The sequence below is a fragment of the Salarias fasciatus genome, chromosome 2 (genome assembly GCF_902148845.1).
Source record: "Salarias fasciatus chromosome 2, fSalaFa1.1, whole genome shotgun sequence".
NCBI lineage: Eukaryota > Metazoa > Chordata > Actinopteri > Blenniiformes > Blenniidae > Salarias > Salarias fasciatus.
The window spans coordinates 30,328,818-30,338,673 of record NC_043746.1 but is presented as its reverse complement, the minus strand read 5'-3'; the positions used below and the strand labels follow the sequence as shown (position 1 = coordinate 30,338,673).

The 9,856-nt window shown below is 44.1% G+C and overlaps 1 long non-coding RNA gene across 1 annotated transcript; it reads right to left on the bottom strand.

Moving 5' to 3' along the window:
- Positions 1–203: 203 nt before the first annotated feature.
- Positions 204–9,763, bottom strand: LOC115405562 (uncharacterized). The gene is made up of 3 exons (XR_003933437.1): positions 9,680–9,763; positions 9,460–9,503; positions 204–537 (listed from the first exon to the last, which is right to left on the bottom strand). It is a non-coding gene; the product is annotated as an uncharacterized LOC115405562 (long non-coding RNA).
- Between the last annotated feature and the right edge of the window lie 93 nt (positions 9,764–9,856).

The window sequence follows — 9,856 nt, the reverse complement described above, 5'->3', positions numbered from 1 at the left end:
GGCGTCCCACGGCTCCGCGCTCCCGTCTTCATCTGCTTTTTGGGAGCTTTTGGTGGTTTCTGCTGTGTGTGGAGCGGCCCGAGGATCTCATTTCCAGTGCTTCATCCCCCATTATGCATGTTGAGCCTGGATGATCCATCTCTCCCCCCCTCCCGGCCCGTGTTCCTCCCCCTCCAGCGCTCCACCAGCCAACCCCTGCTATTTTCACCCCACACACATCCGTCGCTGCACTTATCCAGCCTCAGACGGCTGCTGGCTCGATAGCTAAACAGATTATCCAACAACAGAGCAGCTCTCCTTCCCCGTCTCTTCCTCCCTCTCTCTCCGAGCACTCCTCGGGTCCTCGGAGGCGGAGGGGCCCTATTGAGCGGGGCCCGGGCTCTCCACTAGCCGGGCTCTTTATTGAGGCGTCTATGGGGCTTTATGCTGCCGGCGCTCGGCCTTGCCCTCGCCGTCATCAATCATCCTCGGCTCCGGGGCTGCTATCGCTGCCCAGACAGCCGGCCAATCGCAGCCTTCCAGGAAGCTCTATAGGAGCTGCAGAGAGGGAGAAAACACAGAATCGGTCAGTTTCTGCTTTGGTGGACATCTCTGTACCTTCTGGTGCGTGACAGCGCCGGCTGATTCGGCCTGTGTGCCGTTTGATTAGATCCTGAACTGAGTCATGAAAGCTCATATAACCGTATTAAAATAATAATTACAGAAGGCACTTGGCAGTGGCGGCACAGCATTTTATGACAGATCTATATTAATCCTATAAGTTTGAATTTTGTAGTAGAGGTTCAGTGCAGAAGTATTGCCAGTCAGGAATTAAAGGTCTGTTCTGACAGATGGGAAGAGTCTCTGACGCGTGGAAGTTTCTATATAAATAACATTTAAAGGACCAAAAAGAAGGCGCTATTTGTATGTTAACGCCGGCTTTCCTTTTTCTCATCAAGCTCCAACAAATTTCAGCTCAGAGCGTAACTTTTTTAATAACGATTGTGTTTTTCATCTTTTCTCCCGGTCTGCACTTCTTCTCTTTGTCCCGTCTCTTTCTGAGCTCTCATCCAGCTCCAGGAGGAATAGGTGGAATCTGATTACAGACCTATTTTACAGCAGACGCCGGGGCGCAATAAAGGGAGAGAGAGCACGGAAACGGGACTCGGCCCATCAATTAGATCTCTATTAGCAGCCAATGCAGACCTCACCTCAGGAAACGCCTGGGCCCTGAAATTAAACAATTCTTCAAGCACGACAAGCCAGTCAGCTCTGCTATATGTTGAGAGAGGAGGAGGAGGAGGAGGAGGATGCTGTGGTTACCACACTTACAATAAAAATCACTTAAAAAAAAATATCAAAACAAGAATTTATCAAAGGAGGCAACAGAAAAACAGAAATGCTCAAATAAAGCCAAGACACACAAATGAATACACAAAGAATTATTATTAGAATCAGTATGTGATCAAAAACAAATGGATCTCATTTGCAATAGTGTCACTTTTACTTGTCGGGGCTTCTCTCGGCTCCATCCGGAGCCATTAATCTCCAACTGTTGACCCGCTGACCTGCGGCAGGACAGAACGTCAATATTGGATAATTAGCTGAGGCATTAAGGCCGTTTGGAGAAGACACCTTGAGCCGTGTCTGCAGACCATGATCGCTTTTTAGGAAAATGAAAAGTTTGGGGTTTTTTTCGGTTGTGCTCTGAAGGAGCTGCCGGGATGCTGGTAATTGGGTTTCTGTGGTGCTTCCATGTTAATAAGGGGGAGCAGGGATGCTGGAGCCACAGCCTCCTGTATGTTTATGGCTCCTAATCCGGTTTGTGACACACGGTAACCCGGTAAGAAAGAGCTGAGTTACCGGATGATGTGAAGCTCCTGCCCGCGCGCCTGTCACCACAGTTTGGACCTGACAGGTTGAAGAGGAAACGCTCTGGAACATGTCAGAGCTGTTCCCAAAGAGCAGCAGATATTCTGATTGGTTCATAAAAACAGAGAGCGGAGTTGTTTTTTCGCCCTGAAGACTCATATGATATCTGAGGAGAGGAGAAGTCGCCTTTAAAGCTGTGGAATCCCGTTTCTCAGTGCTGCGGCACGTTTTTCTCTATTTGCTCAATCAAAGGATGGCCATTTATCATCGAGAGGGACAGCTCCGTATTTTCTACCTTTGCCCGCTCGGTTCCAGGACCAAATTCAGCATTTTTATGGAAAACTGCAGTCATTTTGATTGATGAAATCCAAAGATGTCCAAAACAATCCGGGAGATCCCCAACTGTGGCGCACCGGCGGGGTGCTGCAGTGTTGTCATTGTTCCGCAGAAAGAAAGGAGCGCGTCCGGAGAACACCAGGGGAAAAATCACGATTTCAGTTCAAAAGGGGCCAGAAAAGCAGCGTTTCTTTACAGGCAGTGGGAAAGTGCAGGAAAACCTTTTCCACTTGCAGACCAAAACAATACTTGCTTGGTTTTTCTTTCCCCTCTTGATGCATTCAGCTATAAAGGCACGGTCTAATAGAAACAGGCCCGAATAATGAATTGATTATTTTACTGATGTTATTTGTGTCTGAGCCAGCTGAATGGCTGGTGCAACACATCCCCCTGCATTCATCCGATTTGCGCATATCGGCTCATTGTGTGGCACGCAGCCGAGGAAGGCAAAATAACTTTCCCCTCAAACCGATTTCACATGCGAGCTTTTATTTACCCGCTCTTGTCTTGTTTGCAGTGATTCATAATGTCCCCAGAAATGTCACCTGTCTGGCCTAATTGGCACCTTCCGTTATTAATACCGGGAGCGCGGCTCCCTCCTGCACCCGCGGAAATAAGCTTATATTGCGTACTTAATACAGCGTCACCCAAAGGGGAGATTCAATAAATCTCCCTTTAACGGCGTTTCCCCTCAAAACTCCTCCGGGCGAGAGGAGGCCGCGTCAAGATTGCGATTGTGCGCCAGCGCTCAGGACCAGCTGCTCCCAGGACAGACAAGCCCTTGTCAATTAGGCGGTGACAAGCAGGTCCTCCCGGCGCCCGCAGGCTCTCCGCAGCCAGCCAGCAGTGTACAGTCCCCGCAATTAGTATCCATTTCTGTCTGGACCTCCTTGGAGCGCGCAGACGCGGGCCGCGCAAATGGCCAAACATTGTCCGAATAACACCGAGAGCCGTGATGGGGCCGCGTTAACTGCGCGAGGGACGGGAAGAGAAAGGAAAACGTCTGAGCTCAGGAGGAGAAGGACATAAAGCCGTGACATAAACACAAAGAAGCCCCCAGTTATTGACTTTAATTATGGTCCTTTATTCTTTATTTATTTTTGCTTTATTGTTCTATTACATTTTATTATGCTGTTTTATTTTGTTAGAACAATAACACAGCTATAGCTACTCGAAATAAAAATGTATTTGGAATATAATCATGTCAACTCATTCTCATCTCTCTGGTACCATTTAGTGAGGAAAAAAATTTCAGTGATGAAATTGTCTCAGTGAGGAGTTTTCCATATAAATTTTCTGTAAACCTCTTTTGGGCGATTTGCACGATCTGCGCAAATTGATCCGTTATTTCTGTTTTTACAATCTGTTGATCTTGCGTGTTTTATTACATTTTGCATAAGTTGGTATGTTGAAATGTTCAAAATATTGATTCCAAACATCACCCACAGCGGGTTGTGTGGACACTGAAGTTTGAGGATCCATCTTTTGCGCAGCGCAGTGGGTAGATCAAACCGATCATCCAAAAGAACCTGACATCAACCAATACCAATCAATCATATGATCTGATAGGCTATCAGCTTACATAACATGGTGAGTGGCTCCTTTTCTGGCTGCTCCGTTTGATTGAGCAGGTTTTACGCGCAGTATTCTTCCTGACGCACCGGGGGTGAAGTGTGATGGTGACCGGGTCGGCGGTGGGATTCGAACCAGTAAACTTCCCGCCACAAGTTTTGGTTTCCATAATCTATTGATCACATTACCGTCATGTTAATCGATCAATACCGACCTGATTTTTAATATTTAACATTAACAGTCGTCTTTTCTCTTTGTTGTCTTTAAACTTCCTGAGTTCTTTTTAATTGATCATAAGTTTGTTTTTTAAATCAAATAATGTTTTGACAGCTCCAACCTTGCACACTTTAGAAGGCTTCACTGAAGTGTCGCACTGCTCCACCCTGTGCCGATGTGCAGTGTTTTCTGGTACAGTGCCTTTTGGTAGTGTTACAGTCACCGCAGCGGCTCGCGCTGACGGTGGCCTGATCCTGGTGGGTCCGAGCTGTGGCCAGATCACCATTTTCGGGTCCTATGAGAGAGTAAATAAATGTGACAGCAGCACTGTCACAACACTGACAGCCCGCAGAGGGATCGCTCACCAAGCCTCCTTTGTAAACGGTGTCACCACTAGCAGCTGGTGGTGGCATTCCCGGGCCTTGGACGCTGCCCTTTGGCCCCTGGGGGGGTTGGACTCCGGACAGGGCGGTCCAGCCGTCTCCACAGCGCCCTGATAGCTCGGGTCAGTAAGGCCAAGGTTTCCAGCAGGAGAAGCTGGGCCAAAGTAGGCGAACAAAACCCCCAGAGCTCGCCAGGCCAGTGGGGCCATTAGTATGAGCGTTTGTTTAACTAATTAGCAAGCTGAGCGGCCAGAGGGAGGCTTGTTAAAGGAGACGTGGACGTCAAGGTGTGGACATCCGTCATTCCGCGCAATCAGAGAGTCACTGCAGGGCGCGGGCTGAGGCCGCGGCGCAGGACGCAGCTGACAGTTTGCTTTGAGGATCAGTTAATTCGTTATGTGTGAAATCTCAATGCCACCACAGCCCAGCGCGCCTCTGGCTTCCAAGAAATGCGGGACCGCGGCAGCTGGACCGGCCGGCTCCACGAGTCTGCGCGCAATAAGAGGGAGATTGTTCGGCGGGGCTGAGAGTACAGGATGGGGACAGAGCAGCGAGCGCACTGAAGTTCAAGAACAGTGCAAACAGCACATGCCAACAAAAGGAGCCACAGAGTGTGGAGCCATGGCAGAGCCGGGGGAGCTGCAGGGGGAGGCTGCGCGCCCGCCCGCGTTAAATATGGGAAAGTTTGGGGAACGAGGTCGACGGGTCAAGAAAAGTCAACAAGAGAGCAGTCTTGATGACAGAAGGAATTTAATATCAAAAATACATAAATCTTCAAGTGAGGGCAGGCGCACAATGGGCACAATGGAGGCGAGTGTTGGAGTCAACACAGATTTGTTGTTGGCGATTAAATGGATCGGGCCAAGTTGTTAACATTTAACACAAAACGTTGGCACTAGAATAAAGGCCGAGCGGGACAGAAAGAAGGGCAGTGCTGACACGCAGAAAGACGCGCCGAGACCCACACGTTTTGCGCACTTGTGCTGAAAACTTTTAGATTTTTGACTAAAACAAATAATTTTGGTTTATTATGACTAATAAGATAAAAATCCGTCCCTCTCCTTCTCCACTGTTCTCCCGCATGGTTCTGTTATTGTGATGTTAGAGCGTCCTTCCGCGAATTTTACGCATTTCCCGACAGATAAAACCACCTCAGTCCGTGGAATCAGTGAAAATGCATGAATATCACCCCTCCGTTACAATAGAGATCAATCTTCCCATGGTGTTAGGAAATAGGCCGACATTTGTCTCCACGTCCCCTCCGACTGCGGTGCCACGCTGGACGGCGCGCTGAGAACTCTGCCTGACCTTCGCCCTCAACCCCGCGAAGGCCTGCAAGTTCCCCGCAGTCACAAACAGCTCTGAATTCCATAATTCTTCGCGAAAAGGCACTATTAGGGAAAAATCCTTCCTTTTTGACAATTTAATAGAGCAAACTAATCATCCGGTTGACACGGGCCATTCATCTCCGCACAAGCAGACAAAGACAAGGCCTTTTCCAGAGCCTCGTCTGGATCCTGCAGTCAGACCAGCCTCTATTTTCAGATCAAGTGCACAATAAAAGCATTGTGACTGCTTAATGGCTATGTTTGTGAAGCCACCCAAAACCCAGTGTATTAAATGCATTTTTTTTTTCTGAGAATGAAAAATAGGCAAACGTGCACTAATGGCCGCGCGCTGATAATAAACCTGTTTCGGAGGAAGCAGAACGGTGCAGAACTTTGGACGCTTCCAGCAATCAAAGCATGCAACAAAAGAAGCAGTGCGCCACAAAATTGCTTAAACGCCCCAAGTTATGAATTCGTTTCTGAATCAATTTAGCGGTGCAGGCATTTTCCAAACATCCTCTTGCGGGAGTAACAAGACAGGGAAATTGATCCGGTGAGACCTCACCTCTCGGTGCGCCTCAATAAAAGAGACATCAGCCTCTCCCGACGACTGTATAATTTTTAATATATATGCAATAAATGTTCAATTTGTTTCCAGAAATGACGGGAAATAATAACGTCAGATTTTAAAGCCATCCATTACAGCCAAACAATGCTCATGCATAGGTGGAGTGTTTTGATTAATTCGCACTTTGATTGCGTTTGATAAAGCAATAACGTTAGGAGGCCAGACTTAAGAGCACGGCTCTGCAGAGAGGCTGCGTGGGGAGTTTGGAGGGAATGAAACATTCAGAGCCATCAGGATTCTGTCTGCTGGACTTCAGGTGACTGTGGTGCAATTTCACAAACTGATGCTTTTCTTTAGTTATATGGAATCTACCAGTCTTATGGTTGTGATCTTAAAATCTTAAAATACAATGTTCAACAGTCAGAGCAGCAGATTGAAGATTCAGGAAAACAGAAACACTGATTCCAATTTCATTATTTCTCAAATTGATTGTATTTTTTTTTCTCTGATGTTGCAGAACAGACATGGTAACTACACAGAATGTGTCAAAAGGATTCTAAAACTTTTAACATGACGCCAATAATAATAATAATAATTATGATAAAAGATGTGATCATTTTGAAGCTTTAGAAAAGTTGTTACAGGTTAAAATAGAATCCAATCGTCTTTATTTTGTACTCGTATTACTGTTGAAAGTCGTGGATGTTCTGTTGATTCCAACAGCTCTTTGCAGGAACTTAATGATTTCATTTTAAAAATGTTATCTGAAAGCAAAATGTGAAGAAGCTTTTTTAATAAACACCATCAAAACATCACAAATAGACCTGATGTAACAAGTCAGTGCAGGAATGAGAGTAAAGCTGCTGCTCGCTGTCAGAATGGAGTCTGGGCATGGCCAGGGTCACGTGGCTTCACCTCTCTGCAGGTAGCAGCAGACCAGACCCGGAGCAGGGCTCTGATCACTGCAGACCTTGACACAAAGTGCATTAAGCTGGCGGATCCCTCTCAAACCCCGTGATTAATTCCCCCCCATTCAAACCCCGGCGAGCGGAGTGGAGGGACGTGAGCGAAGGCATAATGGGCCGTGTCAAAGCGCCGCGCAAAACGCCCAGACCATTTGTGGTGACAATCCTGATGCCATCACTTCCATTATAGGCCTCCATTCAGGCCCAAACAAACACAGCTCCACTCCCAGAAAGGCAGAAGTCAGCTTTCTGCCGGCCTCTCTGCTCTCTGTGAAGGCTTGCTGGACATCAGAGCTGCTGTGATTGATCAGAGAATGATGGGATTTAACCATCAACAAATTACCATGTAGTGCACTGTTTTTGTAAAAAATAAATAAATAAAAAGTAATAATAATAACAGTATTGTATTCTATTCTATTCTATTCTATTCTATTCTATTCTATTGTATGCACAGTGCTCTGGGGTGTTTAGAAAGTTACTTTTAAGTCAAAGTTATTGTTGTGATTATTATTAATACCATTTAGCTTTTGTAGCTCTTTAAATTTTCAATTTATTGTAGATCTAAAAATATCATTGAAGTTTTTGCAGTTTACTGATTTTTTTCTTCCTTAGCTGGTAACCTGTTTCACAAGCAGCTCGTTCAAGTTCCAGAAAAACTTCAGTAACAAATATAAAGAAATATTAATTTCACGATCATCATCATCATTATTATTATTATTATTATTATTATTATTATTATTATTATTATTATTATTATTATGCAGACGGTCTATATTTCTAGATATAGTCAAAGATGAGCAAAATTCCTGTTCATAAATACAGAATAACAAACCGAACATGCCGTAGATTAAATGAAGGTTTATGACACTAGAATGTGATCTCATTGCATGTAAACATTTTACAGTGAAAGATGAAATGACGTGCAAAGAAATATAATTTCAACAAAAGATGAACAATTCTGCCGTAATCCTCCACAAAAAATCGCAAAGTTCAGAGTAAAATGTTTAATTTTAATATTAAGGATCCATTGTTTTGACGCATGAAGCTTTTAAATGAGCCAGAGAAGAATAATTACAAAAGTGAAGCTGAAAATAATAAATAATTCTTATTTCCAGAAAAAAATAAAAACAGATATTAAAAGATTTGAAGTTTTGGAGAAAAAAAAATAAAAAGATTTTTTTTTTCCATAAAAAAAAAACAGCTGTAGAGCGAGGTGCTTTTAATTATTCTGGATTTTGACATATATCCAAAGAAAAGGGTGGACTTTAATTTTAGTGTTTAAAATGGAAGACATGCCTTAAACCTGAATAAATTACAGGATTATTTCTCGTGGTATATTTGTGGATTGAAGCCACATCTCATTATGATCAGAGTGTTTTATGTCTGAACCGTGTCTGTGGATAACTCCTTTTCTTTCTTTAGTCGGTCTCAGCTAAACACACCGTGTCCTTCTTTTCCTCCGTCTTTCTTCCCGTCGTCTTCCTCTCTTGTCCTGATTTTCCTCCTCTTCCACGCCCTGTTTGTTTTTGGCCCAAAGGCTCCAGAAAGAAGGACGAAGCCGCGTTTTCTTCCCTTTAAACCACTCTTTAGTTCTTTGAGGGGCTTTTGAGCGTTCCTCTGTCGCTCAGCCTCTTTTCTATGAACAAAATAAATCTGCCCATTATGGAGTGAAAGATGAGAGGCTGCTGAAACAATTTACGCATATTCAAAAGTAGAAATTTGTTGTTAGAAAGAGGCCAAATATTACAGGTGAAGCCTTCAAGCTTCAGGCGATATTTTAAATAGAAATATAATTAAAAAGGCAGAAACACGCTTCAACAAAGATTTTTAAATAACAACAACAATAATAATAACAATAATAATAATAATAATAATAATAATAATAATAATAATAATAATAACAATAAATATAGCAGGGTTTAAGCAGAGTTTAATTGATGCACTGAGCAGAAAAATTGTAAAACACACTTTCTCATTTTTTCCCCTCATTTAAACGATCATCAAAAATGTGAAGTGCGCTGAGATTTTTCAATTTTTTAACTGACATTCCAGCCAACTTCATTAGATAAGCTTCTTCCCGTGGTAACCTTCTTCCCCCTCTAGAGCTTATTGTCTTTAAGGGCGGATTTTACGCACAAGTGCGTAAATTCGCATTTTTCTAGCATGACATAGAAGCGCTCACGGTTCTTCCGACTGAATGAAAAGTCTGTCAGAAAACGTAGTCTCATTTAAATTCTCACCTTGAGCTCTCTAGTGACTGGTAATGGTCCGAGAGGAGCTGACGCTTAAAAAAACCATCATCAGGGTGTAATTCTCAGTGCGCGCTGAAGCGCAGCGCGCCGTCTCGAACCAAACAGTCGGAAAACAGCGCAAAGATGGAAAAATGAACATGTAGGCAGGAAGAATAATCAATTAAAGAATGAAAATGCATGCAAGGCAGGGCGCTGCAGCTTTACTTACTCTGTCTGCCGTGCTGAGTCTCCGCGGTTTAATTACAAACACTAATTTCCAAACGCGCAAAGTGTCAAAAAATCTGCGACTATTTCTCAGAGATTCCCTTTAACAAGTGGAAACTTAGTGTCCTCCTGCACCATTTTATACATGATGAGCCGTCAGTAATGGGATTATTAAACAAAA